Source organism: Pristiophorus japonicus, chromosome 4 (assembly GCF_044704955.1).
Source record: "Pristiophorus japonicus isolate sPriJap1 chromosome 4, sPriJap1.hap1, whole genome shotgun sequence".
Classification (NCBI taxonomy): domain Eukaryota; kingdom Metazoa; phylum Chordata; class Chondrichthyes; family Pristiophoridae; genus Pristiophorus; species Pristiophorus japonicus.
In genome coordinates this window covers 298955984-298983123 of record NC_091980.1, presented here as the reverse complement: position 1 = coordinate 298983123, position 27140 = coordinate 298955984, and the positions used below count along the sequence as shown (strand labels likewise).

The 27140-nt window shown below is 45.4% G+C and overlaps 1 protein-coding gene and 1 pseudogene across 5 annotated transcripts in view; both read right to left on the bottom strand.

Moving 5' to 3' along the window:
* Window positions 1-27140, bottom strand: part of adck1 (aarF domain containing kinase 1) — a 905505-nt gene that overhangs the window by 45481 nt on the left and 832884 nt on the right. The gene's annotated exons all lie outside the window — the stretch shown is intronic.
* Window positions 11211-11985, bottom strand: LOC139261936 (forkhead box protein F1 pseudogene; annotated as a pseudogene).

Genomic DNA, 27140 nt, shown 5'->3' with positions numbered 1-27140 from the left:
TGAATGAGTTGGACCCAACTGACTGGGGTTTGATTGAGTCTTGTGAACATCACGTGACTGGCTAAGCCTCTCACAATGCAACAGTTCTACAAACCTGTGAACATACATTACACCTTCCAAAAAAAACTCACACTACCTCTTTGACCATGGCTTTAGCCAGCTGCCCTGGCTCCCTCCTTTTTGCAATGGATCACTCAATCCTCTTGCTAAGTGACTTGGGACGATTCATCCCATAAACGGTGGTATACTTTTGCAGGCTGAATTTTCAGTGGGCTGTGTTGTAAAAAGTAAACTGAGCAGCCAAATCTTGCTTCTGCTTGTGCCACTTGATTCAGCTGTATCCACTCACACTTTTTCAGTCACAAGCATGGCAAGTTTATGGGGAGCGGGCAGGGAAGTGAACCTGAGTCCATGATCGGACCAGCCATGATTGTATTAAATGGCGGAGTAGGCTCGAGGGCCATATAGCCTATTCCTGCTCCTATTTCTTTTGTTATAAAGTTTCTTTCTTTATTTTTACTGTAACTGCTGGAAATGATCAGCTATACTGTAAGGAAAGGATAAATCAGACTGCCTTGAAGTGTACCACTGCTAATCATTTTTCTTCATATTGTAGTGATGATAGCTTCGAGCCTTTTCTTGTTAAGTAGGGAAGTACGATTCTTAAATTGTAATATCTTAAAACAGTAAGAAATGTACAGCAATTGTAAGGTTATAACCCCCTGCTTAATGAGAAACATTAGTAGGAGACATGGGTAAGAAAGTGTTACTAACTTCAACAGCACAGACACAGGACAGGTAGAAGAGCGAGAGAAAGATTTCATTCATTCGGAGGGATGCCTTGAAGCTTTACTTACGATAAACACCTATCTGAGAAAGTCCACAATCTATAGCCTGCCCAGTTAAGGAGTGTGTTTCTTGTAGTCAAGTAAAGGGAGTTAGAATCAGATGTTTGAAGGTTGTTATTTTGATCCATGCCAATCACAGTAACAGATCTATCGCTGCAAGCACAGACCATAATCAAATCAGCTCTGCTAATAGATATGTAATCGGAAAAAGGGCCCAAGTGTGCCCACCCCCGCTCCCGGTTAAAGCGGCGCACCTCTGTGAGGTGCGGCGACTTTGTAGAAAAAAAAACAGCACCGAATACTTACCTCGGTATTCTCCCCACTCCTTGGAACATCGCAGGCCTGGGCGTGGCGCAGCACAAGCAGTGGGGGAGCGGAGCCAAGTCCCAGCACTGAAAACAGTGCAATAGCTCCTCGCCCCCACAATCTCTGCGTGTGCTCTGCTGTGTGGAAGGGGCCCAAAGCACGCCGTATCTCCTCGCCCCCCCCTGGAAACCTGCATAGCTTCCTTGTTAATAGGGAGAATAGTATTTCTTGTTACAAGTTATAGCACATAGGCAAGTGATAAGTATAATTGGTATTTGGTATTTTGGTGTCCTGATCTGAATATGTCTCAAATGAATTCATGTCAAAAGATGATTTGATTCTTTTCAGCCTTGGATTAAGGGATTTACAGATTAGAAACACTTTTCAAGACAATCAAGATGGAACTTTGGCCTGAAGCACGCGAATAAACTTGTTTGATAGAGCTCAAATGTTCTTAGTTACAGGGACTGTTTGAATTCTTGGCTGAGTGAAGTTCCACAATTCAAAGGAGCCAGTTCCCATTATTTCAGTGAGGCTGCAGACAACGTAGGATTTCTGCAATTTTAGCTGGCACGGGCTCGATGGGCTCTGCAGGCTGTATGGGAGGGGCCTAAAGCACACTGCCCCTATCCCTGGCCGAATGGGCCTCCCATCGGTGGCCCGCTGCCTTCCCTTCACATAAAGATAGGACTTCTATTTTTATTTGTTGTTGATTGATTGATTATTACTTTGGTCTTGGTGCTTTAGGTGCAAGGTTCCTTCTATTTTTTTATTTGTTAATTAATTGCTTATTACTTGTTGTGCTTTGTTTAGTGCTTTATAAGTCTTGGTGCTAGGTGCAGGTCCTCTCAGCTTCCTCGTATTTTTTTATTTGTTATTGAATGCTTATTGTTGTGCTTTGTTGAGTGCTTGGTGCTTTAAATGTACTTATGCTTCTTTAATGTTGTTGTGAAGGTGTTTAGTGCTTTGCAAGGTCCTCTCACTTCCCTTCCGCACCCCCCCTCCCCCCACCCCTCGCCATCCCTGACTACCTGCGCTGATTTCTTAACTCACTGCAAGGTTTTTCTGTGCGGCCACAAGTGGCCACATACGCTGGCCTAAGTTAGTTTGGAGCAACTTTTAGCTGTCTAAACTTGCTTAAATGGCCAAAACAGGCGTAAGTGGCTGGTAATGTCCCCTGTTGAAATAAAAAACTAAACTAAAAAAAAAACCCCAACTAACTCACTTACACTGGAGCAAATTAAATGGGCAGAATTGTGATTTTTAAGATACTCCAAAAAAAATCTAGTTGCTCCAAAAAAAATGGAGCAACTCCTGGGCAAATTTGGGCCCATAGGAACAGGAGGAGACCATTCAGCCCCTCGAGCCTGTTCCGCCATTCAATGAGATCATGGTTGATCTGCATCCTAACTCCATCCACCTGCCTTGGCTGCATATTCCATAATACCCTTGGCAAGCAAAAATCTCAGCTATAAATTTATTTAGTATTTACCACATTTTGTAGGAGTGAGTTCCATACTTTTACCACACTTGTAGAAGCATTTCCTAACTTCTCTCCTGAATGACCTGGCTCTGATTTTAAGGCCCCCTTGTCTTAGAATCCCTCACCAACGGAAAAAGTTTCTCTCGATCTACCCCGTCAATTCCTTTCAAAATCCTAAAAACTTCAATGAAATCACCCCTTAACCTTCTACATGCCAGGGAATAGAAGCCTAGTTAATATAATCTGTCCTCACAATCTAACCCTTGGAGCACTGGTAACATTCTGGTGAATCTGCACTGCACTCCTAAGGCCAATACATCCGTTCTAAGGTGCGGTGCCCAGAACTGTACACAGTGCTTCAGGTGCGGTCTAACCAGGGCTTTGTATAGCTGTGGCAAAGCTTTGTCCCCTTTATATTCTAGCCCTCCTAGTTATAAAGTCCGCATTCCACTAGCCTTTTTAATTATTTTTTGACCATGGCTACTACATTTTAGTGATCTCAACATAATTTGTCCCAGAAATTCCGGCCTCCCAGGTCTGTACACACCTGGGAAGGCATCGCAAAAGCCAGTTTTCAGCGCACAATGCATGTGCTGTAAACTGGCTTTTCTGATCGGTCAAGCTGGAGCTCGACAGATCTGCAGTAACTTGGCAGCCAGGACATTTGCATGGGCAAAATTATGGGATTTTATGGCATAGCCTACTTTTACAGGCGTAAGAGTTTTAAAATACAAAAAAACATTTTAAAATAAAATTATAAAAACACATTTTATTGTTAAAAACCCTCCCCACTATGGTAAGTTTATTTTTTTTTTTAATTTTAAAAAATTGGGAATTTTTTTTTAATAATACATAAATAACGCATTAAAATTAATAAAAATATGTGGTGTATCTTTTCTATTTTTTGTTCGTGTTTTGGGTGTTGGGTGGAGGAGTTCTTATTCAGAACAATGGGAACTCTAACTTACGGAGTTTCCATTATGATGAATGAGAACATACTTTACCTGGATTGGCTGCCCAGAGCCATGTGACTGCAGCTCCAGCCCTGCACACGTCCTGACGTGCACGCACTGCGACATGCAGTCAGTGGAGGCCTCAGGACCAGGAACTCGTATGGGCGCAGCAGCTTCAGGTAAGTGCTCTTCTTTTTTAAGTTTTTCCCTTGATCACCCGCGGGAAGCAGCCAACCGGGATTTCTGGGCCTATGTAGAAACAGGTGAATTGACATGTAGAAGGGGTAAGTAAAAGGTATTCAAAGTGGCTGTTGGAACAGGTGGTTTGGAATTCATTTAAGGTATAATCAAGCTGTATAGCGAGCTCGAAATTGTAATGCGTTTGAATTCTCCAACTAAAGTTCGTAAAGCTTTGTCATAAGTACTATGGTTAAGTATGAGTTTAATTAACGAATGCTTAATACATCAGCGACATGACATTCAATGTTTCAGGCCTACTGATTTGAGGACTAAATTACAAGACGACACACATTTACCCCTCCTTGACTACTTTCCTATATACTTCTTATTTACATATTTATGATTCGACCACCAATATCTAGATGACTTTTGTGGGAATAAAAGGGTTTACAAATACTACAGGCACATCTAATTAATTGTTGCAAGGTGCTTGGGTCCAATAAAGCAAGTTTAAAGGATAGCCATTTGTCACACTTGATTTATGTAGATCTAGGGATGTTCAACAAAAATAACCACCTGAATCTTTTTTTATTCGATCATGGACTGTGGGCGTCGTTTGTAAGGCCAGCATTTATTGCCCATCCCTAATTGCCCGAGGTGGTGAGCCGCCTTCTTGAACCGCTGCAGTCCGTGTGGTGAAGGTGCTCCCTCAGTGCTGTTAGGGAGGGAGTTCCAGGATTTTGACCCAGCGACGATGAAGGAACGACGGTATACTTCCAAGTCAGGATGGTGTGTGACTTGGAGGGGAACCTGGAGGTGATGGTGTTCCCATGCACCTACTGCCCTTGTCCTTCTAGGTGGTAGAGGTCGGCGGTTTGGGAGATGCTGGCAAAGAAACCTTGGAGAGTTGCTGCAGTTCATCTTGTGGATGGTACACACTGCAGCCACAGTGTGCCGGTGGTGGAGGGAGAGAATGTTTGACTTGTGCCTTGTAGATGGTGGAAAGGCTTTGGAGAGCCACGAGATGAGATACTCGCCACAGAATACCCAACCTCGACCTACTCTTGTTGCCACAGTATTTATGTGGCTGGTCCAGTTACGTTTCTAATCAATGGTGATCCCCAGGATGTTGATGGTGGGGGCTTTGACGATGGTCGTGCCGTTGAACTAAGAACATAAGAAATAAGAGCAGGGGTAGGCCATTTGGCCTTTTGAGCCCACCCCGCCATTCAATAAGATCATAGCTGATCTGATCATGGACTCAGCTCCACTCTGTCTATCTCTGTCTTAATTACAGTCAATAACCCAGCCTCCAGAGCTCTCTGGGGCAGAAAATTGCATAGATTTACAACCTCAGAGAAGAAAATCCTTCTCATCTCAGTTTTAAATGGTGGCAATTTATTCTGAGACTATGTCCCCTAGTTTTAGTCTCCCCTATGAGTGGAAATATTCTCTCTGCATTCACCTTGTCGAGCTCCCTCATTATCTTATATGTTTCGATAAGATCACCTCTCATTCTTCTGAACTCCAATGAGTATAGGTCCAACCTACTCAACCTATCTTCATAAGTCAACCCCCTCATCTCCGGAATCAACCTAGTGAACCTTCTCTGAACAGCCTCCAATGCAAGTTTATCCTTCTTTAAATACAGAGACCAAAACTATACGCAGAACTCTAGGTGTGGCTTCAGCAATACCTTGTACAGTTGTAGCAGGACTTATCTGCTTTATGCTCTATTCCCCTTGCAATAAAGGCCAACATTCCATTTGCCTTCCTGATTACTTGCTGTACCTGCATACTAAATGTTTGTGTTTCATTCCCAATGACCCTCAGGTCCCTCTGTACTGCAGCACTTTGCAATTTTTCTCCATTTAAATTATAATTTGCTTTCTATTTTTTCGGACAAAGTGGATAACCTCACATTTTCCCACATTATACTCGATCTGCCAAATTTTTTCCCACTCACTTAGCCTGTCTATATACCTTTGAAGATTTTTTGTGTCCTCCTCACAATATGCTTTCCCACCATCATCAGTAAACTTGGCTACATTACACTCTGTCTCTTCATCCAAGTCGTTAATATAGATTGTAAATAGTTGTGGACCCAACAACAATCCCTGCGGCACCCTACTCATTACTGTTTGCCAAGCATTTATCCCGACTCTCTGTTCTCTGTTATCCATGCTAATATATTATGCCCACCCCGTGAACTTTTATCTTGTGCAGTAACCTTTCATGTGGCACCTTATCAAATGCCTTCTGGAAATCCAAATACACCACATCCACTGATTCCCCCTTAGCCAACCTGCTCGTAACATCCTCAAAGAACTCCAGCAAATTTGTCAAACATCATTTCCCTTTCATAAAACCATGCTGACTCTGCTTGATTGAATTATGCTTTTCCAAATGTCCCGCTACTGCTTCCTCCCTCCCTATAGCCTCTTGATTATCCACTATTGGGATATTTTTAGTGTCTTCCACCAAGAAGAACGATGCAACATATTTTTTCAATGTCTCTGTCATTTCCCTGTTCTCCGTTATTAACTCCCCAGTCTCATCCTTTAAGGGTCCAACATTTACCTTAGCCACTCTTTTCCTTTCTATGTAACTGTAGAAACATACTAACTCTTTTTATATTTCATGCTAGTTTACTTTCATAATCTATCTTCCCTCTCTATCATTTTTTTTAGTTGTTCTTTGCTGGCTTTTAAAAGTTTCCCAATCTGCTGGCCTCCGCTAGTCTTGGCCACATTGTATGCCCTTGTTTTCAATTGTCATGGGGAGGTGGTTAAACTCTCTCTTGTTGGATATAGTCATTGCCTGGCATTTATGTGGCAGGAATGTTACTTGCCAATTACCAGCCGAAGCCTGAATACCATCCAGATCTTGCTGCATGCGGGCAAGGACTGCTTCATTTTCTGAGGAGTTTTAAATGGCACTGAACACTGTGCAGTCATCAGTGAACACTTCTGACCATATGATGGAGGGAAGGTCATTGATGAAGCAACGGAAGAAGGTAGGGCCTAGGACACTGCCCTGAGGAACTCCTGCAGTGATGACCTGGGGCTGTGCTCGGTATAACTCCAGCCAATGGAGAGTTTTCCCCGATTCCCATTGACTTCAGTTTTGCTAAGGCTCCTTAATGCTACACTCAATCAAATGCTGCCTTGATATCAAGGGCAGTCACTCTCACCTCACCTCTTCAGCTCTTTTGTCCATGTTTGGACCAAGGCTGTAATGAGATCTGGAACCCAGTGGTCCTGGCAGAACCCAAACTGAGCATCAGTGAGCAGGTTATTGGTGAGTAAGTGCCACTTGAGAGCACTGTCGATGACACCTTCCATCACTTTGCTGATGATTGAGAGTAGACTGATGGAGCGATAATTGGACCGATTGGATTTGTCCTGCTTTTTGTGGACAGGACATACCTGGGCAGTTTTCCACATTGTCGGGTCGATGCCAGTGTTGTAGCTATACTGGAACGGCGCGGCTAGTTCTGGAGCATGTCTTCAGCACGACAGCCGGGATGTTGTTGGGGTCCATAGCCTTTGCTTTATTCAGTGCACTCATATCATATCATCATCATAGGCAGTCCCTTGGAATCGAGGCAGACTTGCTTCCAGTCTTAAAATGAATCCTTAGGTGGCTGAACAGTCTAATACGAGAACCACAGTCCCTATCACAGGTGGGACAGATAGTCGTTGAGGGAAAGGGTGGGTTGGACTGGTTTGCCGCACGCTCTTTCCGCTGCCTGCGCTTGATTTCTGCATGCTCTCGGCGATGAGACTCAAGGTGCTCAGCGCCCTCCCGGATGCACTTCCTCCATTTAGGGCAATCTTTGGCCAGGGACTCCCAGGTGTCGATGGGGATGTTGCACTTTTTCAGGGAGGCTTTGAGGGTGTCCCTGTAACATTTTCTCTGCCCACCTTTGGCTCGTTTGCCATGAAGGAGTTCCAAGTAGAGCGCTTGCTTTGGGAGTTTCATGTCTGGCATGCGAACAATGTGGCCTGCCCAGCGGAGCTGATCAAGTGTGGTCAGTGCTTCAATGAAGTGCACTCAACCATTTCTTGAAATCACGTCGAGTGAATCAAATTGGTTGAAGACTGGCTTCTGTGGGAACCTCAGGAGGAGGCCGATATGGATCATCCACTCGGCATGTCGAGCTGAATATGGTTGCAAACGCTTTAGATTAGTCTTTTGCAAACAAGGGCCAGAATCTTACAGCCCTGCAAGTGTGGGTTTTCAGTCAGGCCCACTGTCAAAATGGCCGTGATTGACAGCGAGTCGGAAGTCCGTTCTGAATCCGTCTCTGTGTCTTTCTCAAGTGCAGGGTCTGCGTGCGGATTGCAGACCCGACAGCAAGCAGTGGGCCAGTCAATTAAGATGCTTAATAGGTACGTTATAGGTATTTAAAAGGATTTGAACCAGGCACTTACCATTTTACCAAGGTTTTGACGAGTTTGCCGTCCCTCGGGAACACGCCAGGTAAGTGTGTCAGGTTCTTAATGACTCTCCATTGCTTTGACTAGTTGACAGTTGCAGAAGTGGTAATAAAAGCTACCATTTCACAGCTGTTCACTTTCCAATGTCAGAAGATGAAGCCTTCAGGATTTGGAATACACTTTTGAGCTGAATGCAGTTTGTAAATGTTTTCAGTGAACTCTCTATCCACTGTCACCTCCTTGGAGCAACCACTCTCACCATTGACATATCACGTCTGTCATTTCAACCTCACCTGCCATCTATTCCAGCAGCATCAGTGCCCTTGACAAAATCTCACCTTGGCCCTCAGAATCCCACCACGATCAGCCCCAACACCAACATTATCAGGCACACCAGCAACACCAACAACACCAACCTTCTCCACAATCACCTGTTGCTGCACAGGACATCAATACCCGACCACATTGCTGTCCGTTACACCAGGGATGGCCTCACCATGACCACATTTACTTCACTTGAAGCTGTACATCCTGATTGCCACATGATGCGCCAGTAACACACCAGCCCCATAAAGTATCCCTCAATGCCCAAGCCATTCCTTTCACACTCATCATCATTGTAGGGAGTGTCCTTATGTCTCACCATTCACTACAACTCACTAAGCCATTTCCAAAGTTTCTCACAAATTTGTCCAAGAACGCAAAGTGTTCAAAATGAAGATTTCAATGTTTGACAACACAGTAGCAGAAACTCTACATGAACATTGGCTAAAAGATCCAAGTGTCTACCCCTGTATGTTGTTACTTGGTAAGATTGGACAAGGATCAGGGTGAGGTGTGGCTAGTGAGATGGGGAAGTAATAATGTAGATAGAGAGAAGGATGGATGGAGGTGCAAGGTAAATTGGGGTGTATAAGGATGCGCAGGAGTAGGGTAGGGAAGACAGAGTGATGGGGATGTGATGAGAGGCACAGCAGGATGAGGTTGAGTGTGGCTTTATACAAACATTTCCTGATCTGCTGAGATTATTGAAAGGTTTGCGCCACTGAAGCCAGCTCTTCCTGACCACATCCCTGCTTGTAACCTCCTGCGCAATATGCAACCAGGCTGCATTGGTGTCCTGGGGAGGTCTCTTCCGCCCATTGGGAGGGAAGAGGACCTCCCTGCGTACTTGGACTCTCTTCATAGGCATATGGAGGGAGTCATGGGAGAGCCTCGGTGAAGCCACTGTGCTGTCACCGTCAGTGTTTGGAGCACTTCAATGCTGCAGAACACTGACAGAACAACTGTCAAAATGAATGTGGGTATGGATCCTTTAAGGAAACCGGCAGATGACGTGTCATCCAATGACATCATCAGACCCAATTCCTGTTAATTGGCTGGGAACCTCGTAGGGTGGGCTTAACAAGCCCAATCTAGGGAAGATTGTTTCGAGAGGCCGGTCTACAGAGAGAAGTGGATTCCCCACACACTACCAATGTCTACTGTCACAGACTTGCCACAGATGGCAAAATCGCAGCCACATGCTGGGCTCCACCATCATTGAGGATCGGGATATTCATGGAGCCTCTCCCTTCTATTAGTTAATGGTTCAGCACCATTCATAACTGGATGTGGCAGGATTGCAGAGCTTTGCTCTGATCCGTTGATTGTGGGATCACTTAGCTCTGTCTATAGCATACTGCTTCCTCTGCTTAGCATGCATGTAATCCTGTGTTGCAGCTTCCCCAGGTTGGCACCTCATTTTTAGGTACGCCTGGTGTTGCACCTGACATGCTCTTCTGCATTCCTCATTGAACCAGGGTTGGTCCCCTGGCTTGATGGAAATGGTAGAGTGAGGGATATGCCGGGCCATGAGGTTACAGATTGTGGTGGAATACAATTCTGCTGCTGCTGATGGCCCACAGCGCTTCATAGATGCCGAGTTTTGAGCTTCTTGATCTGTTCTGGATCTATCCCATTTAGCACGGTGATAGTACCACACAACATGGAAGTGTCCTCAGTGTGAAGACGGGACTTCGGCTCCACAATGACTATGCGGTGCTCACTGCTACCAATGCTGTTATGGACAAATACATCTGTGACATGTAGGTTGGTGAGGATGAAGTCAAGTAGGTTTTTCCCTCGTGTTGGTTCTCTCACCGCCTGCTGCAAGCCCAGTCTGGATGCTATGTCCTTCAGGACTCAGCCAGCTCAGTCCGTAGTGGTACTACGGAGCCACTCTTGGTGATGGACATTGAAGTCTCCCACCCAGAGTACATTCTCTGCCCTTGCTACTCTTAGTGCTTCTTCCAAGTGGTGTTCAACATGGAGGAGTACTGCTTCATCAGCTGAGGGAGGGCGGTAGGTGGTAATCAGCAAGAGGTTTCCTTGCCCATGCTTGAGACTTCATGGGGTTTGGTATCAATGTTGAGGACTCCCAGGGCCAGTCCCTCCTGAATGTATACCACTGTTCCACCACCCCTCTGTGAGTGTGACTGTGTCAGGCTGTTGCTTGACTAGTCTGTGGGACAGCTCTCCCAATTTTGGCACCAGTCCCCAGATGTTGGTAAGGAGGACTTTTCTGGGTCGACTGAGCTGGGTGTGACATTGTCGTGTCCGTAGCCGGTGCCAAGGTCGATGCCGAGTGGCCCGTTCTTTTCTTATTATTCTTTCTCGTAGCGTTTTTTTTTACAACTGAGTGGCTTCTAGGCCATTTCAGAGTCAACCATATTTCTGTGGGTCTGGAGTCACATATAGGCCAGATCAGGTAAGGACGGCAGATTTCCTTCCCTAAAGGACATTAGTGAACAAGATGGGGTTTTATGACAATCCAATAGTTTCATGAGCACCAATACTGATACAGGTTGAACCTCTCTAATCTGGCACCCTCGGGACCTGGCCTGTGCCAGACCAGAGAATTTGCCGGACCATGGGAGGTCAAGCCAACCCCAGACTTAAAAATCCCACTGTCAGCGAAGTTTTAGAATTGCTTCCTTCAAAAGCTATTTTTGCTCATCTATAACTGCAATACCATGGGCTCCATACCTTGTATATCGGCCTCATTGTGGTTATTTTGATGTAAATAGGACTGATCTTGGGAGTGTGCTTGCAGGTTGGAAGTGAGATTCGCTGACGGGTTGCACGGCGAGAGGGGCTACTGTTTGATGTAAGGAGCCCTGTTGTTCAGCGCGGAGGCCGAAGGAGCCCATGCTGAAGCCGAGGTAGTGTTCCTGGATTGCGGCTCCATCACCCCACCGCCGGTCAGCAAGGGAGACGCGGGCAGTGAGCCGTCGGCGTGGTTGGGGTAGCCTCCGATCGAAGATCCTGTACAGCTTCTCATATAGAGACCATTTTTGGCCGATAGGTGACAGACAGAATGTCCCGGTAAACCCATCCCATCAACGTTGCTGGGCAAATATCCATTCATAATGCTGATGCTACTATCTATAGAAAGGCGCAGGAGATGGGTCCTCTTGACCCTTGGAAGTTGTAGGTCGCTGGGATATGGGTGAACCCCAATCCATTTACCATGATGTTCATGGGCTTAAGGGCTTGGCACATGTTCAAGGAGAGGCTGTGAGGCACGGAGTTCTTCCAGCCTTGGTAGGAGCCTCGGAAAAAGGGGAAGCGGCCCTAGAGGAACTGGTAGATCTGGCTGAGAGTCGGCCGGTGGTGGGAGAGCTCTGGATAGCCATCACCATCAGGGCTATGTAGGAATACAGCGGCTTCTCCAGGCGCCGTATGCCAGCGTTTGCTTTCTTACTTTTGGTAGTGGAGGTGCCCGATTCCATCACAGAGGTCTGACAACGCTGCTGACAATGACCCGGCCAGGCCGTTGTCAGCAGCACCCGGTTTAAATAAACACTAAGATCCACTCACCTGACACCCGGTCGAGCTCTCATCTCCTCTCTGACCCAGCAGTGCTCCCGCCTGCTGTTGTGCCACCCACCCGCCTCGTTCCGTCCCTATGGGAACCCGCGGCTCCTCCTGATCCTGACCCTATTTTCAGGCAAGACAGCTGTGAAGCGGTTCTCGTGGACATGGGGAAATCATTCACCAATTTCTTGTATAAAAAGGATTTCCATCCGGCCTCCAAGTCCAACATCAAAAAGGTGAACGGCAGCTCGGAGTGGGTGTTGTTGGGAGGGGGCATCAACGATGTCACTGGGCCCAAGGGCCGCCCGCCCGTTCAGCGGCGTTTGTGCCCCAGATCTGTGGCAGCTTTCAGCCTGTTTTGCTTTGGTTGATGTCTGTGCCATTTGGAGGGAATCGGTTTTCATGGGCACTCAGGTGCTTTATTGCGTATAGGGATCTGCGTAAATACAGCGATCGGCCTTTTCTTGTCGTCTTTCTTACTATCCATATTCTTAAAAATCACTCAACTTGATGAACACAGAACACAGCGCAGGTCGCGACCCCTCGTTGGGAATGTTGCCGGACCAGGGAGGTTGCTAGACTAAAGAGTGCCGGATTAGAGAGGTTCAACCTGTAGTAGCTTTTTAGTCCCGATTTATTTAATTAACTCAATTTAAATTCCCCAGCTGCCGTGGTGGGATTTGAACTCACGTCTCTGGATCATTAGTCCAGGCCTCTGTATTACTAATCCAGTAACATAACCACTAAGCTACCATTCCCATGAGCGCCTTTAAGGAAGTAAAACATCCCAAGGCGCTTCACAGAAGCGTTATCAGACACAATCTGACACTGAATAAAATAATGAGATATTAGGACAGATGACCAAAAGCTTGGTCAACGAGATGTCATAAAGGAAGAGAGAGAGGTTTAGGGAGGAAATTCCAGAGCTTGGGGCCTAAGCAGCTGCAGATACAGCTGCCAATGGGGGAGCGATTAAAATCGGGAATGGGCAAGATGCTCAATAGCATAAAATTGTCAGCTTCATCATTATTGCCTGATTTATGTTGCCGGGGAATTGTCAGTTAATTACCATATTCAGCACATGAAGGAAGAGAACACGTCTTTGATCTTTGATATTCAGGATTCGTATTCATCGGTTGAACTTTCCCTGAGTAGCAAAAGACATCTTTCGGATCAAGATTTCTTCACCTGAACTTATTGCTCCACCTGACGTGCATAAGATAGGCCCACCAGACTGGTTGCCCAGAAGTGACTTGCTCCCATCCTGATAATACATTGCTTTGCAGCTGGCACTTTTATTGAGATGATCAAAAGCGAAATCCTTCGATTTTCTAAAGATTAATGTGGGGCCTTTAGGCTCATCTGTCGCTGTGGAAATCAGTGAAAGTGGTTTTGTGAGGCAGGATTATAGGACACACATCAGCTCTGATAAATAAATACATTCTACCAAATAAATGACAGAAATTAGAAAGAGCAGCCAGGCAGCATCGGTGGATCATATTCCGCTCCCTGGTGAGGTGAGATATAATATTTTGGACAGAAGCGAGGCATGAGTTTGCCTATCAATCAAAGGAGAATAGTCACTCTTATGGCGAGCCCAGAAGGCGAGAGTCACTAGATTGTTCGACACAAGAGGAATCGCACCCCCGACTACCCTACGCAAATGTCACGGACATGAGCACTTTCCAGCAGGGTCACAGGGACAGGAATGTTGGCTGACTTTTCCCTTCCTAACCTGGGAATGTTGTGCTCAAGTTCAATTGCTGAACGGAAGGCCAGACTAACACCATCCCAGGGCCTTCTTGCTGCATGATGATGCATTTACACCCCGAGTAATTAGAGGAGCCAAGAAAATCACTTTAAAAACGCTTGGCGAGGTGGCGTTGTGTGTGTGTATGTACTAGGCCCATGCAGCGGAACCTGGTCTCCAATCGTCTTGGATCCCCTTGCACTGGACCAAGACCTAGCTCTGTCAAGCCCGTGTGGTAGCTGGTGTGCAACGGCCACCCCACGTTAACATAATTCACACACAGGCATCTTCCAGCCTTTAAGTCATCCTCGACTCCGAGGGGCTGCCTAAGAAGAAGGAGGAGGAACCTCAGGCCTGATGATGTTTAAGCCCAGAAATTCAGCTGTGTGCATTTCTGGGAATGCAGGGGAGGGAGGGGGAGGAGGGGCGCAGGGTGCATTCCCTACGTCTGAATGCTGAGGCCCGAGGCTCCTCCAGATACTGGGCTTGAGGCCTCGTTATAAAGGGGCCAAAACAGCAGCGAAGCCCGCCGGCGATGAATGGACGATATTGAGCCAGCGACATCATCATAGTGACCCGCAGAGAAGCGAGTCAGAGGTTGAGGCCAGGGATTGGGTCTGGGGTTGGGGTCAGATCCGAATGTCGGGGTAGAGGTTGAATCCGGGATCAGGTCAGGCTGGGGTGGAGGCGGAAATGATTACTTGGCTATCGAATCCATTCCCCCATATAGCACATCTAAACACACTTGTTGTAACCTCTGTTCCATTTTTCTTTACTTCAGTTGAATTGATTTTTTGAGTTTGGAGTCATTGGCCACTCCTGTGGCGAGATTTCACACCCTATACCCCAGAGGGTGCTTGCACTGGCCTGGGTATCTTGTCAAATTTATATCACACCCAGAGATTGGCCAGGTTGACCCAATATTCACTTTGTTTTTGACACGTGTCCTAAAGAGATTCTGCTTCATGTTGGAATGCAGCAAGTTATCATTCTAGGCTGTGACCTCGGCTGTAACTATCAAAGTAAGTTAATGAATGGTACGTGGATAGCTAAACAGCAGCAGTGATTCTCTCTGTTATGTATGTAAACATTACCAGACTTGCCACCAGGGAGTGCACCTGTGGGAGACCCAAGGGTCACCTGCACACCCTGGGCAAGCAGGTATAAAAGGCAGTCTACCGTGCTGCTTCCTCACTCTGGAGTTACAATAAAGAGACCAAGGTCACAACAGTTTGAACTTAAGATATACAGTCTTGTGGAGTTATTCTGAACGTAACACTCTCCAGTTGAGTAGAAAATAACAAATATTCATGACCTGCTGTGGCAAATTACAATATTTACCATCTATAGAAACTCTGCGTGAAAGTAAGGCAGACCTCAACAGGCGGAGAGGTGCTTTCCAAAAAACAAATGGGACAAAGTACATTAAAATAACTAGGTAAATAAATATCGATGAATCACCAAAACAATCTGCCAATCAATTACCTATTCCAACCAAACCCATAAGATCATTCGACCTATCGTGCCTAGGTCGGCTCATTGAAAGTGCTCTCTAATGACGCCAAGGTGTTTGTCCTATGAGGAGAGACTGAGTAGACTAGGCCTATATTGTTTAGTGTTTAGAAGAATGAGGGGTGATCCCATTGAAACATACAAAATACTTACAGGGCTTGACAGGGTAGATGCAGGGAGGATGCAGATGAGGAGTCTAGAACCAGGGGTCACAGTCTCAGAGTAAGGGGTCGGCCATTCAGGACTGAGATGAGGAGAAATGTCTTTACTCTTTGGAATTCTCTACCCCAGAGGACTGTAAATGCTCGGTTGTTGCATATATTCAAGACAGAGATCGACAGATTTTTGAATATTAATGGAATCAAAGGATATGGGGATAGTGCAGGAAAGTGGAGTTGAGGTAGAAGATCAGTCATGATCTTACTGAATGGTGGAGCAGACTCGGGGCCAAATGGCCTACTACTGCTAATTCTTATGTTCTTATGTGTGAATTGGAGAGCTCGGCCCCTCCCCTAGACATCAAGTTAACATAAGAACATAAGAAAGTTGAAATAATTGCATCAAAACAATCTCATGAGTGACCCATATAGTTTTTAATCATTTATGAAACGTAACAGAAAGAGGTTAATATCATGTAACACCCTAGGAAAAGTGCTTCCTTTGTGTCGGAGGCTCTCTCCAACTCACTCAATCTACTGTGAGACCGAACCAGTCACCGGTAAAATCACTAAGAAGATAAAATTGAGATTTCTCCCTCACCTTTAAAGGTCATCAAGTAAAACTTGGGTATATTAATCCAACCTAACACAAGGCAGCTCTCAGCAGTCCTATTTCCACAGCTGACCGACCATTTTGCATCCCAGAATTTCTCTGGTCACTATATGTAGTGATGTTATAAAGACCTTTGTGAAGATTTCATCTGTTTGGTATCACAGAGAAATTCTTATCCCACATCCAATTCTGGCCTCTTGCGCAGACCCGATTTTATTCGCTCCACCATTGGCGGTTGTGCCTTCAGTTGCCGACGCCCTAAGCTCTGAAATTCCTTCCCTAAACCTCTCCGCCTCTCTACCTCACCTTTAAGATGCTCCTTAAAACCTACCTCTTTGAGCAAGCTTTATGCGACTCAGTGTCAAATTTTGCTTGATAACGCTCCTTACGATGTTAAAGGCGCTATATAAATGCAAGTTGTTGTTGTTAGGATATTGGATTATTTTAGTTCCTACAATCTTTGCTTCGACTGATACTTATCCAGCTCGATACTTGTCTACTCAGTTAAAGGAGTCAATTAACACAGTGGGGGGGGATTCTAATTTTGGGTGTGCGGGGGTACATGGTGAGAGTCAACTCACCCCTCCCTCCTCTGACGGCATCAATTTAGACCAGAACTATTTCAACTCCTAGGCCTCGTTTACATCCCAATCGCCATCTGTCCGCCCTAAAGAGGTGGGTTTGGTGTAGGGGAGGGGGTTTCGGCAGGTTGTTGTGGGTTGGAAGGTGGGAGGGAGCAGCAGAAGTCGAAGATTTCCTTGTGGGGCCCACACCTCCTGGCCCCACAGAGGAGAGTTTAACCCCTTTTGTTGCCTCTTCAGTCTTCAGAGCAGCTTTCACCGAATACAGCTGCTGTTGCGGACGCCCTGCTCAGATACATATGACGTGACAGGAGCCCGATTTGCATATGTATACTAGATTTCTGCCTCATTTAGGTGGGTGCCTCTTCTTCGCCCAAAAACAACAGCATTATTCAAAACAATGTGCATTTGAGGAATTATTCTTTGCCCAATGTAGAGCACCAATGAAAAACCCAAAATTTGATCCTCGGGCACCAATGAAAAGCCCAGAATTTGATCCTCGGGCACCAATGAAAAGCCCAGAATCTGATCCTCAGAGAGCAATGAAAAGCTTAGAATCTGATCCTCAGGCACCAATGAAAAGCCCAGAATCTGATCCTCAGGGACCAATAAAAAGCCCAGAATCTGATCCTAAGGCACCAATGAAAAGCCCAGAATCTGATCCTCAGACACCAATGAAAAAGCCATGTAAGGAAAATTGAGTTTCACCCTAAACTAGTGGCTCCAGTCATTAATAATTCTGGTCTACTTTTGGCGTGGAAGGTTAACTGGAAATTACATAGGATATGTGGCACAGAAACAGGCCATTTGGCCCAACCAGTCCATGCTGGCATTTATGCTCCACTCAAACCTCCTCCAGTCTTTCCTAATCCCTCTATTTCCTTCTCCCTCATATACTTGTCTAACCTTCCCTTAAATGCATCTACACTATTCGCTTCAACTATTCCCTGTGGTAGCACGTTCCACATTCTTCTGAATTCCCTATTGGATTTCTTGGTGACTATCTTATATAGACGGCCTCTAATTATGCTCTTCCCCACAAGTGGAAACATTCACTTTAAATCTTTCCTAATTTTAAAGACCTCTATTAGGTCACCCCTCAGCCTTTTTTTTTTCCCCCAAGAGAAAAGAGACCCAGCCAGTTCATCCTTTCCTAATATGTATACCCTCGCATTTCTGGCATCATCCTTGTAAATATTCTCTGCACCCTCTCCAGTGCCTCTATGTCCTTGTTATAATATGGCGACCAGAATTGTACGCAGTACTCTAAGTGTGCTCTAACCAAGGTTCAATACAGGTTTGGCAATTCAATTCTCTACCTCTAGAAATAAACTCCCGGCTTGGTTTTCTTTTTTTATAGCCTTGCTAACCTGTGTCGCAACTTTTAGTGATTTGTGTATGTGTACTCCGAGATCCTTTTGTTTCTCCACCCCACCTGGACTCGCACCTTCCAAGTAATAAGTGGCCTCCCTAGTCTTCCTACCAAAATGGGATGTTTATTAATGTCCTCCTGTAATTTGTTGCAGTCCTTTTCAGTATTGACTATCTCCCCCAATTTGGTGTCATACACAGATTTAGAAATTGTGTATTTGATTCCAAAGTCTAAATCGTTAATATAAATTGTGAACAATAGTGGTCCCAGCACTGATCCTTGTGGAACACCATTTACCTTCTGCCACTATGAATAGCCCCCTTTACCCCTACTCTCTGCTTTCTGTCTTGAAGCCAGCTAGCTATCCATTCTGCTACTTGTCCCCTAACTCCACATTCTCTGACCTTGTTCATCAGTCTATTATGAGGTACCTTATAGAAGGCCTTTTGAAAATCTAGATAAATTACATCTACTGCATTACACTTGTCTATTGTGTCTGTTACCTCTTCAAAAAATTCAATGAGGTTGGTCGAGCAAGACTTTCCCTTTTGAAATCCATGCTGACTATTCATTGCTATATTTTTGGTTTCTAGATGTTCTTCTATTTTCTCCTTTAATAGGGATTCCATTATTTTCCCTATCACTGATGTTAAGCTGACTGATCTATAATTCCCTGGACATGTTCTACATCCCTTCTTAAATATAGCTATTACGTTAGCTATCCACCAGTCCTCTGGCATTACACCTTTTCCGAACGAATTATTAAATATGTGTAGAAATGCCTCTGCTATCTCTTCCCTGGATTCTTTTAAAATGTGTGGATGCAATCCACCCAGACCAGGGCTTTATCCTCTTTGAGTTTGATTAGTTTATTTAATATATCCCCTCTTTTTATTTTAAATGCACTTATCTAATTACGAATCTAATCGTCCAATGTCATGTCCACCTGTTCAATTTCCCTGATAAATACTGAAACAAAATAATTATTTAATATTTCTGCCATCTCTCTATCGTTACCTGTGGTATTATCCTGTCTATCCCTTAATGGCCCGATTCCCATCCCAACCTTCCTTTTTTATTGACGTGCCTGTAAAATATTTTACTATTTTGTTTTATGTTCCCTGATAATTTAATTCCTTCTTAATTGATTTTTGACTTCTCTCCTAATCTCTTCGTATTCTCCCTTATCATGCATGTCCCTGCTATCTATGTACTTAATGTATGCCTCTTTCCTTACCGTCAATTGTTTTCTTATGGCTTTATTCATCCATGGAATCTCATTAGTAGAATATATTGTTCCTGCCCTATGTTGAACACCGTTTTAAATGTTTTACATTGCTGTTCTACATCATTGTTTGCCAATATTGTTGCCTATTTTATTTTCCCAAGTTCTATTCTCAGTCCCTCAAAATCAGCTTTCCTCCAGTCTATTAATCTGGTTTTCATCATACTTTTGTCTCTCTCAATTATTATCTTAAAGCGTATTATATTATGGTCACTATTGCCGAGATACTCCCCTACTTTTACATCTCTTATCTGCTCTGGTTCATTCCCCATTACTGGATCCAATAGCAAATCCTTGTTGGGCTTTTTACATATTGAGTTAGAAAGGAGTCCTGTACACATTGTAGGAACTCCATTCCCTTATCCCCTTCATCTATCTTTTCTGTCCAATTAATATCGAGGTAGTTGAAATACCCCATGATTATTATTCCATGTTTTTTATTAAGTTCCCTAATTTGTCTGTATATTTCTTCCTCCAGCTTTAACTTGATTTTAGAGGATACGTAGCGAGTTAATCTGACTGAAGAATCCAAAAGGGAAAAAAAACACAAATGCTGGAAGATAGAAAAAGATGCAAGAAATACACAGGAGGTTAGGCAGCATCTAAAAATAGAAAGGCAGGTTGACCATTCACGAAGACCAATGAGGGTAGTGTCCAAGACATTAACCTATCTTTGACCTCACAGAGTTCCTTTTCACTGCTGCCTTCCTGGCAGTCCAATTCTGTGTGATTCATACGAGGTATCACAAGCCTCTGGTTATAGAATTGGAATTTATTTTCTCAGCAGATGCTCCCTTGAAATGGTAGTTTATGGGAATAGCAATTTTTTTTTAAAGTGGCAATGTACTTGCTGGGGATGTTTTCTATCATTTGAGACAGAAAAATCTAATTTGCTCAATATAGTCTGGACTAGACTGAGTAGGTAAAGAGAAACTGTTCCCATTGGTGGAACCTTCGCCGTCTCCAGGCTAGGTCCAAGACCACCCCAACCTCTGTCGTCGAATTACAGTATGCGGATGACGTCTGCGTTTGCGCAGATACAGAGGCTGAACTCCAGGACATAGTCGACGTATTTACTGAGGCTTACGAAAGCATGGGCCTTACGCTAAATATCCGAAAGACAAAAGTCCTCCACCAGCCTGAACTCACCGCACAGCACTGCCCCCCAGTTATCGAGATCCACGGCGCGGCGGTGACAACGTGGACCATTTCCCGACCTCGGGAGCCTCTTATCAACAAGAGCAGACATTGATGACGAGATTCAACACTGCCTCCAGTGTGCCAGTGCAGCCTTCAGCTGCCTGAGGAAAAGAGTGTTCGAAGACCAAGCCCTCAAACCTACCACCAAGCTCATGGTCTACAGGGCTGTAGTAATACCTGCCCTCCTGTATGGCTCAGAGACATGGACCATGTACAATAGACACCTCAAGTCGCTGGAGAAATACCATCAACGATGTCTCCGCAAGATCCTACAAATCCCGAGAGGACAGACGCACCAACATTAGTGTCCTCGACCAGGCCAACATCCCCAGCATTGAAGCACTGACCACACTTGATCAGCTCCGCTGGGCAGGCCACATCGTTCACATGCCAGACACGAGACTTCCAAAGCAAGTGCTCTACTCGGAATTCCTTCACGGAAAACAAGCCAAAGGTGGGCAGAGGAAACATTACAGGGACACCCTCAAAGCATCCCTGAAAAAGTGCAACATCCCCACTGACATCTGGGAGTCCCTGGCCAAAGACTGCCCTAAGTGGAGGAAGTGCATCCGGGAGGGCGCTGAGCACTCGAGTCTCATCGCCGAAAGCATGCAGAAATCAAGTGCAGGCAGCAGAAAGAGCGTGCGGCAAACCAGTCCCATCCACCCCTTCCCTCAACAACAATCTGTCCCACCTGTGACAGGGACTGTGGCTCTCTTATTGGACTGTTCAACCACCTAAGGACTGATTATAAGAGTGGAAGCAAGTCTTCCTCGATTCCGAGGGACTGCCTATGATGATGATGATGAACCTCCCTTATCCGGAATCCTTGGGGTCTGGCCTGTTCCGAATGAAAGATATTTCCGGATAAGGCTAGGTCACATGTTTTCAGCATGTGTGCGCGCCGATTGGCTGGAACGACTGCCATTCATTAATCAAACATTAAGTACTGTAGAATGAGAATCTCACTACACTGCTGACCTCCGCTTCTGACACTGCTGAAGTATTTAGATTAGCCTGGTGTCACAGGATTTGAATATTCTTGCAAGCACCCACACCAGTATGGGTGCATCTTCTTCACCCACTGGGTGGATAGAGATGCAAAATGCAGGACTGAAAAATTCACTTGGGTGGCCAGTCAGATTTCTTTTTAAAGGCGTGATTCGGGTCCCCTTCTATTTCTGGCAGCGACTTTGCCTACCAAGGCGGGCCGAGGTAGGTGGTATGCTGCAACCCCGCTGCTGTCGCTATGCCGGCTCCTCCCATAAATTTCCCGTTGTGGGTTGCCGTTCCCGGGGGCTGTGGGGGGTGTGGGTGGGAAGCCGGCACTGATTCGACGCTGCAGCAGTCGTGGGGGGTGGGGCGGGGGGAGGTCGGAGGCCCAAGTGGGCCCTGAGGTATTGGTGAGCCCCAAGGTGTGGGAGGGCTGTCAGGCCCCGAAGGTGTCAGCTCCAACGTTGGGTAAATTTATTTTACTTTGATATTTTTCGAGGATTTGGGGTAAATTTATTATGGGTCTATAAGTGTAAATGGGCAAGTTTTTTTTTTACATTGATATTTTTCGAGGAGTTTGACCGACCGCGTTCCGCGCATGTGCCACCCGGCGGCCGGGAATGGTCCCGAATGAGGGGTGGTACCGGATAAGGGAGTCCCGCATAAGGGAGGTTTAACCTGTATATGTATACATATATACACACAGACACACATATGCATGCACAAACAGGAATATATAGACAGATAATCATCTACATATATATATACACACACACAAACGTATATACCCACATATGTATATACACACTGGGCCGCCGACCTCCGACCTCCCTCCCATCCACAGCCCCGCCCTCCCCTCCCCCGACTGCTGCAGAATCGAATCTGTGCCGGCTTCCCTCCCTTGCCACTGGTCCAAGATCTATCTCTGTCAAGCCCGTGTGGTGCCTGGTGTGCAACGGCCACCACGCGTTAAAAAAATCCACTCACAGGCATCTTCCACCCTTCAACATGTAGTTCGGGATCTCGAATCTTAGGTCCTTCATTGAAACACCTGTGCACTCATCCTTTTTGTTTTGGCGTGGAAGCAAGTCATCCTCTTTTCGAGGGACTGCCTATGATGATGATATACACACACACTCACACACACACACACACACACACGTATATATATATATATATACACACACATGTATATCTACACATACAATACATATATTAATATGTTACGGGCCACTTGGAAATTTGAATTTGACTTATTCCATACTAACTATCTGACAGTGATGTAAATTATGAACGTCACTCATTTGCAATCTGTTCACGACAGAGGACTACGCAGGAAACACGTATACCGGTGAAAGGAGCTAGGCTGTAACACTGATCCAAAAAGCTCGAAGGAGATCTGGTCACGATGTGGTTTAATTTTCCTGCATTTTAAAACTGCATATCCCAATAAATTTAATTTCTCATGCACTGGCTCTTAATGATGATTGAAGCCAGAGGTGGTGCAACAAATATGTGTGGTTCCATTGATTAATTTAGCAAGTGTTTTTTTGTTGAGAATATGCAGAGCAGTAATTGCCTTTCCATGCCTCTTATTGTCCCGGGACACGCACTGGGAGACCTCTCCGATTGGTACATTGTGCTGTGGATATCAATAGCACGATTGATAGCAAAAGACCAAAGAGAACATGAGCACTCTTGAGCGTCTTACCAGCTTAGGGAACAGCAACCCATCTGACCACAATGACCCATCAGCAGGTGCACTGGGTGTAGCTCAGTGGGTAGCACTCTGACTTCTGACTCGGTAGCTCCAAAGACTTGAGAGCATAATCATAGAATCCTAGAAATTTACAGCATGGAAGGAGGTTAATTCGGCTCATCGCGTTTACGCCGGCCGATCAAGAGCGATCTGTTGTGTCTCTGCACCTTGTTACAAACTCACACGAGGCATGGATATATCAGACACGGTCACTCTGTGACCTTCACTTTATTCCCAGGACTAAAGAGTGCTGATCCTGGGTGGGACCTCCTCTTTTATACCTGGAAGCCCAGGTGAGGAGCTCACTCCCTGTGGTCAGGGTGTGCATTACAAGAGTACAGGTACAGTATGCATGAGTTACAGTTACATACTAATAGTCATTGCAAGATGGTGAAATACATGACATCACCTCCCCCCTTAGGTCTTTTAGTTTCAGAGGTTCAGTCTATCGGGTGATCGGCGCTCTCTCACGGAGCGCTGCAGTTGTGGCTCTGGTGGCTGAGCCTCAGCACGCGTCTCTGTCACTTGAGGTGATTCCGGCCTGTCCGGGCTGGCCGCAGGGACTGTGCATGCTGAGGGCTGTCTTTGTTGCTCGTGTGCTGGCAGTGGTCTATCTCATCATGCTCTTCTTCCGGTTCCTCCGTGCCTGCACTGAACCTTGTCTTTACTTGGTCCAAGTGTTTGCGGCATATCTGCCCATTGTTTAGTCTGACCACCATGATCCTGTTTCCTTCCTTGCCACTTATGGTGCCCTCAAGCCATTTGGATCCCAAAGCATGGTTAAGAACAAATACTGGGTCATAGAAACATAGAAAATAGGTGCAGGAGCAGGCCATTCAGCCCTTCTAGCCTGCACCGCCATTCAATGAGTTCATGGCTGAACATGAAACTTCAGTATCCCCTTCCTGCTTTCTCGCCATAACCCTTGATCCCCCGAGTAGTAAGGACTTCATCTAACTCCCTTTTGAATATATTTAGTGAATTGGCCTCAACAACTTTCTGTGGTAGAGAATTCCACAGGTTCACCACTCTCTGGGTGAAGAAGTTTCTCCTCATCTCGGTCCTAAATGGCTTACCCCTTATCCTCAGACTGTGACCCCTGGTTCTGGACTTCCCCAACATTGGGAACATTCTTCCTGCATCTAACCTGTCTAAACCCGTCAGAATTTTAAACGTTTCTATGAGGTCCCCTCTCATTCTTCTGAACTCCAGTGAATACAAGCCCAGTTGATCCAGTCTTTCTTGATAGGTCAGTCCCGCCATCCCGGGAATCAGTCTGGTGAATCTTCGCTGCACTCCCTCAATAGCAAGAATGTCCTTCCTCAAGTTAGGAGACCAAAACTGTACACAATACTCCAGGTGTGGCCTCACCAAGGCCCTGTACAACTGTAGCAACACCTCCCTGCCCCTGTATTCAAATCCCCTCGCTATGAAGGCCAACATGCCATTTGCTTTCTTAACCGCCTGCTGTACCTGCATGCTAACCTTCAATGACTGATGTACCATGACACCCAGGTCTCGTTGCACCTTCCCTTTTCCTAATCTGTCACCATTCAGATAATAGTCTGTCTCTCTGTTTTTACCACCAAAGTGGATAACCTCACATTTATCCACATTATACTTCATCTGCCATGCATTTGCCCACTCACCTAACCAACCAAGTCACTCTGCAGCCTAATAGCATCCTCCTCGCAGCTCACACTGCCACCCAACTTAGTGTCATCCGCAAATTTGAAGATACTGCATTTAATCCCCTCGTCTAAATCATTAATGTACAATGTAAACAGCTGGGGCCCCAGCACAGAACCTTGCGGCACCCCACTAGTCACTGCCTGCCATTCTGAAAAGTCCCCATTTACTCCTACTCTTTGCTTTCTGTCTGACAACCAGTTCTCAATCCACGTCAGCACACTACCCCCAATCCCATGTGCTTTAACTTTGCACATTAATCTCTTGTGTGGGACCTTGTCGAAAGCCTTCTGAAAGTCCAAATATACCACATCAACTGGTTCTCCTTTGTCCACTTTACTGGAAACATCCTCAAAAAATTCCAGAAAATTTGTCAAGCATGATTTCCCTTTCACAAATCCATGCTGACTATGGACCTATCATGTCACCATTTTCCAGATGCACTGCTATGACATCCTTAATAATTGATTCCATCATTTTACCCACTACTGAGGTCAGACTGACCGGTCTATAATTCCCTGTTTTCTCTCTCCCTCCTTTTTTAAAAAGTGGGGTTACATTGGCTACCCTCCACTCCATAGGAACTGATCCAGAGTCAATGGAATGTTGGAAAATGACTGTCAATGCATCCGCTATTTCCAAGGCCACCTCCTTAAGTACTCTGGGATGCAGTCCATCAGGCCCTGGGGATTTATCGGCCTTCAATCCCATCAATTTCCCCAACACAATTTCCCGACTAATAAAGATTTCCCTCAGTTCCCCCTCCTTACTAGACCCTCTGACCCCTTTTATATCCGGAAGGTTGTTTGTATCCTCCTTAGTGAATACCGAACCAAAGTACTTGTTCAATTGGTCTGTCATTTCTTTGTTCCCCGTTATGACTTCCCCTGATTCTGACTGCAGGGGACCTACATTTGTCTTTACTAACCTTTTTCTCTTTACATACCTATAGAAACTTTTGCAATCCACCTTAATGTTCCCTGCAAGCTTCTTCTCGTACTCCATTTTCCCTGCCCTAATCAAACCCTTTGTCCTCCTCTGCTGAGTTCTAAATTTCTCCCAGTCCCCAGGTTCGCTGCTATTTCTGGCCAATTTGTATGCCACTTCCTTGGCTTTAATACTATCCCTGATTTCCCTAGATAGCCACAGTTGAGCCACCTTCCCTTTTTTATTTTTACGCCAGACAGGAATGTACAATTGTTGTAATTCATCCATGCGGTCTCTAAATGTCTGCCATTGCCCATCCACAGTCAACCCCCTAAGTATCATTCGCCAATCTATCCTAGCCAATTCACGCCTCATACCTTCAAAGTTACCCTTCTTTAAGTTCTGGACCATGGTCTCTGAATTAACTGTTTCATTCTCCATCCTAATGCAGAAATCCACCATATTATGGTCACTCTTCCCCAAGGGGCCTCGCACAATGAGATTGCTAATTAATCCTCTCTCATTACACAACACCCAGTCTAAGATGGCCTCCCCCCTAGTTGGTTCCTCAACATATTGGTCTAGAAAACCATCCCCTATGCACTCCAGGAAATCCTCCTCTACCGTATTGCTTCCAGTTTGGCTAGCCCAATCTATGTGCATATTAAAGTCACCCATTATAACTGCTACACCTTTATTGCATGCACCCCTAATTTCCTGTTTGATGCCCTCCCCAACATCCCTATTACTGTTTGGAGGTCTGTACACAACTCCCACTAACGTTTTTTGCCCTTTGGTGTTCTGCAGCTCTACCCATATAGATTCCACATCATCCAAGCTAATGTCTTTCCTAACTATTGCATTAATCTCCTCTTTAACCAACAATGCTACCCCACCTCCTTTTCCTTTTATTCTATCCTTCCTGAGTGTTGAATACCCCTGAATGTTGAGTTCCCAGCCCTGATCATCCTGGAGCCACGTCTCCGTAATCCCAATCACATCATATTTATTAACATCTATTTGCACAATTAATTCATCCACCTTATTGCGGATACTCCTTGCATTAAGACACAAAGCCTTCAGGCTTGTTTTTTTAACACCCTTTGTCCTTTTAGAATTTTGCTATACAGTGGCCCTTTTTGTTCTTTGCCTTGGGTTTCTCTGCCCTCCACTTTTCCTCATCTCCTTTCTGTCTTTTGCTTTTGCCTCCTTTTTGTTTCCCTGTGTCTCC